At 38.3% G+C, this 4900-nt stretch overlaps 1 long non-coding RNA gene across 1 annotated transcript; it reads left to right on the forward strand.

The window, feature by feature from the left end:
* The first annotated feature begins 282 nt into the window (after positions 1-282).
* Positions 283-1448, forward strand: LOC148905367 (uncharacterized). The gene is made up of 2 exons (XR_016121771.1): positions 283-538; positions 853-1448. It is a non-coding gene; the product is annotated as an uncharacterized LOC148905367 (long non-coding RNA).
* The last annotated feature ends 3452 nt before the right edge of the window (positions 1449-4900 follow it).

A 4900-nucleotide genomic window follows, 5' to 3' on the forward strand; every position in this document is an offset into this window, starting at 1 on the left:
CTAACACCATATAGTTGTAAGTAAGTATGTAAGTGAGGCTTTTTAAAAGTTAACCTTTACCTACATCATGTAAAAAATCGTTTTTGAAATCCATATCTTAGATTACCAGTGCATTTCGAATAAACTTCCACACAATACATTATTGAAAAATATACTTATTTATTTCCTGTTACTGTTACCCACTGCTGAAACTATTTCCAGTGCATTTAAAATATAAACATCTTCAAATCATCTCTACACATTTGCAAGTCCTTCTTTCCACTAAGAAACTGTACTGTGACCGTGAGTGGACTGGTGATTAGCCGGTATGTACGCGGGCTCATAGTCTGTGTTTTGGCGCCTAATGTTGTTATTCACCGGTAACCGTTTCTTGTAGAGAAAAATACCGTATAATCTCTGTTCAAAAGAAGTTTTTATGAGTTTTGGAAGCTGAATTTGCTCAGCAAGAGTTTGATATCGTGCAATGGGTTCAATTTTTACTTTCCTGGATTGCAAAATCGGTGGCTGATCAGGAGGACATGGATTGAATCACTATCAGGCATGTACATTGAGACTCTTATTTTGCTTTTCACTTTTTATTCAAACCCAATTTATTCTGTAGTTAACTTGCTGGAATCTTGCTCTTCGTGGCTTTAAGCATTTTAATGAAGTTTGTCAATGAAGCTGAATGCCTGGCTGGCTTTTCGAAAGCGTGAAACAACATTTATGTTTCGAAATACGACTTGAATCGTTTACGTTCTTGTTGAGCTCTTTGGGAATTAATATAGCGAACCAGAATGCTAGCAATTGCACGTAACTCATATACAATTACAGAACATTAATTATTTTATATCTTTCCACATTGATTTTAAGGTTCAAGAAAGATCTGTTACAAGAAGTAATGTACAGAGCCGAGAAAATATTTTGATAGGCTAAAAACCCACAAGGAATCATAGTGGGGAATCAAAATTCACAACATACTTAGAAAAAGTCTTGCAGAAGCTATTACAAATTGAACTTCTCTCTTTATAACAATTTATTTCTCATTTAGTGAGAAAATTATGAATTTTTTCAAGGTCTTGCAATTATTCATTTATACTTAACAAAACTGTATGGAAAAAGTATTTTTAAGCAAAGTCATTTTATCTGTTTCTTTGATCAATTTTCTTTAAAAGAATTCTAGTTAGCACATTAAAATGCATAAACAGATTGGCTGTATACATAATCAAGTTATTTTATTGAGTGTATTATAATATGACAAAATATAAATAATTCTAAAAATTATTACCATACTGTAGATGTGCATTAAGCATTGAACAGAAAGTACAGTAAGTTGTCAGGACAAAAGAGCACCAGGCCAACCAAATTTCATGATAGTAACTTTAGTGTAGAAACAAAAATTTTGGCTAATATTTACATGCTGATTGTATTCAAATTATTTTCTGTTGCATTAAAAAAGTGAGTGCAAATATTTGTTTGAAAAGGCAATAATTGTTTTATTTATTTTGTTCCTTTATTAATGAGTGAATTATACTACTGCTCAGTATGATTTGCACCCTGATATTGTATATTTATGTAGGTTTTTCTTGACCATGCTGTACGGGTGCTGTTTGCAAACATGGTTGACCATGGTAAACCATGATATTGATAATGCTTTCAAACATGGTTGACCATGGTCTACCATGGTATTGATTTTGCTTTTAAACATGGTTGACCATGGTATACCATGGTATACCATGGTATTGATTTTGCTTTCAAACATGGTTGACCATGGTAAACCATGGTATTGATATTGCTTTCAAACATGGTTGACCATGGTCTACCATGGTATTGATTTTGCTTTTAAACATGGTTGACCATGGTCAAACCATGGTTGTTCTTTTAAATAGCAAGACACTAACTGACCATGGTTGACCATGGTTAAACTTGTACAATTTAACGTTCATGGTTGACCATGGTCAAAACATGGTCACATCATGGACAAACCATTGTCAACCATGTTTGCTTGACCATCTTCTAACATGTTTTAATCATGTTTGACCATGGTCCTGACGCAGGGGTAATTCAGTAAAATGCTCTTATAAGCAAATGTATGTGAACGGAACAGGAACTTTGCCAATTCCTTTGGCAACGTCATTTCGTTTGGAAAACCGAATTTTCTTGACCGTATTCGATAGGGGAATCATGTTCAACAGCAAATTTCCAGCTAAAATACGTCTATCTAGTAGTTTTCACCTCCCCCAGCCCCTCCCCCCAACGCTGGCTCTGTGTCCCAAACAATGGCTGTGGATGTTCTATACTCCACATTACATTGTGCCTTTAAACTCTTCCATCATTCACGTTAGCACACACCAAACTACATAGTCTTGTAGCCAGAGCTCCAAAGTCGTTGCTTTTTTTGATTTGGGGGCTGCAGCTAATGTACCGGCTGAGAAATTAAGGATTTTCTTGGGAGAATCCTTGCTAATTCAGCAAAATGCTCTTATAAGCAAATGTATGTGAACGGAAAAGGAACTTTGCCAATTCCTTTGGCAACGTCATTTCGTTTGGAAAACCGAATTTTCTTGACCGTATTCGATAGAGGAATCATGTTCAACAGCAAATTTCCAGCTAAAATATGTCTATCTAGTAGTTTTCCCCTAGCTGCGATAGACTTTAAACCCCGATTTTTCGCTAGGGTTTCTAACCCCATTTTCCGCTAGGGTTTCTAACCCCAATTTCTGCTAGGGTTTCTAACCCCAACCTGCAATAGAGTTTAAAGAACAAACTTGCGCTAGGATTTCTAACTCCAACTTGCGATAGACTTTAAAGCCCGATTTTTCGCTAAGGTTTCTAACCCCATTTTTCGCTAGGGTTTCTAACACCAACTTCTGCTAGGGTTTCCAACCCCAACCTGCAATAGAGTTTCAAGAACAAACTTGCGCTAGGATTTCTAACCCCAACTTCCGATAGACTTTAAAGCCCGATTTTTCGCTAGGGTTTCTAACCCCAATTTCTGCAAGTGTTTGTAACCCCAATTTCTGCTAGGGTTTCTAACCCCAACTTGAGATAGACTTTAAAGCCCGATTTTTCGCTAGGTTTTCTAATCCCAATTACTGCTATAGTTTCTAACCCCAACTTGCGATAGACTTTAAAGCCCGATTTTTCGCTAGGGTTTGTAACCCCAATTTCTGCTAGGGTTTCTAACCCCAATTTCTGCTAGGGTTTCTAACCCCATTTTCCGCTAGGATTTCTAACCCCAAGCTGCGATAGATTTTAAAGCCCGATTTTTCGCTAGGGTTTCTAACCCCATTTTCCGCTAGGGTTTCTAACCCTAACTTGCGATAGACTTTAAAGCCCGATTTTTCGCTAGGGTTTGTAGCCCCTATTTCTGCTAGGGTTTCTAACACCAACTTGCGATAGACTTTAAAGCCCGATTTTTCGCTAGGTATTCTAATCCCAATTACTGCTATAGTTTCTAACCCCAACTTGCGATAGACTTTAAAGCCCGATTTTTCGCTAGGGTTTCTAACCCCAATATCTGGTAGGGTTTCTAATCTCAATTTCTCCTATGGTTTCTAACCCCAACTTGCAATAGACTTTGAAGGCCGATTTTTCGCTAGGGTTTCTAACCCCAATTTCTGCTAGGGTTTCTAACCCCAATTTCTGCTAGGGTTTCTAACCCCATTTTCCGCTAAGATTTCTAACCCCAACTTGCGATAGACTTTAAAGACCAATTTTTCGCTAGGGTTTCTATCCCCAATATCTGCTAGGGTTTCTAATCTCAATTTCTCCTATGGTTTCTAACCCCAACTTGCAATAGACTTTGAAGGCCGATTTTTCGCTAGGGTTTCTAACCCCAATATCTGGTAGGGTTTCTAATCTCAATTTCTCCTATGGTTTCTAACCCCAACTTGCAATAGACTTTGAAGGCCGATTTTTCGCTAGGGTTTCTAACCCCAATTTCTGCTAGGGTTTCTAACCCCAATTTCTGCTAGGGTTTCTAACCCCATTTTCCGCTAAGATTTCTAACCCCAACTTGCGATAGACTTTAAAGACCAATTTTTCGCTAGGGTTTCTATCCCCAATATCTGCTAGGGTTTCTAATCTCAATTTCTCCTATGGTTTCTAACCCCAACTTGCAATAGACTTTGAAGGCCGATTTTTCGCTAGGGTTTCTAACCCCAATATCTGGTAGGGTTTCTAAACTCAATTTCTCCTATGGTTTCTAACACCAACTTGCAATAGAATTTAAAGGCCGATTTTTCGCTAGGGTTTCTACCCCCAATTTCTGCTAGGGTTTCTAACCCCAATTTCTGCTAGGGTTTCTAACCCCATTTTCCGCTAAGATTTCTAACCCCAACTTGCGATAGACTTTAAAGACCAATTTTTCGCTAGGGTTTCTATCCCCAATATCTGCTAGGGTTTCTAAACTCAATTTCTCCTATGGTTTCTAACCCCAACTTGCAATAGACTTTGAAGGCCGATTTTTCGCTAGGGTTTCTAACCCCAATTTCTGCTAGGGTTTCTAACCGCAATTTCTGCTAGGGTTTCTAACCCCAACTTGAGATAGACTTTAAAGCCCGATTTTTCGCTAGCGTTTCTAACCCCAATTTCTGCTAGGGTTTCTAACCCCAATTTCTGCTAGGGTTTCTAACCCCATTTTCCGCTAAGGTTTCTAACCCCAACTTGCGATAGACTTTAAAGGCCGATTTTTCGCTAGGGTTTCTAACCCCAATTTCTGCTAGGGTTTCTAACCCCAATTTCTAGTACGGTCTCTAACTCCAAGCTGCGATAGATTTTAAAGCCCGATTTTTCGCTAGGGTTTCTAACCCCATTTTCCGCTAGGGTTTCTAACCCTAACTTGCGATAGACTTTAAAGCCCGATTTTTCGCTAGGGTTTCTAACCCCAATTTCTGCTAGGGTTTCTAACCCCAATTTC

This window comes from Actinia tenebrosa, unplaced genomic scaffold (genome assembly GCF_029948245.1).
Source record: "Actinia tenebrosa isolate PJP-AT-01 unplaced genomic scaffold, QUT_ActTen_1.0 PGA_scaffold7__59_contigs__length_16204524, whole genome shotgun sequence".
Taxonomy (NCBI): Eukaryota; Metazoa; Cnidaria; class Anthozoa; order Actiniaria; family Actiniidae; genus Actinia; species Actinia tenebrosa.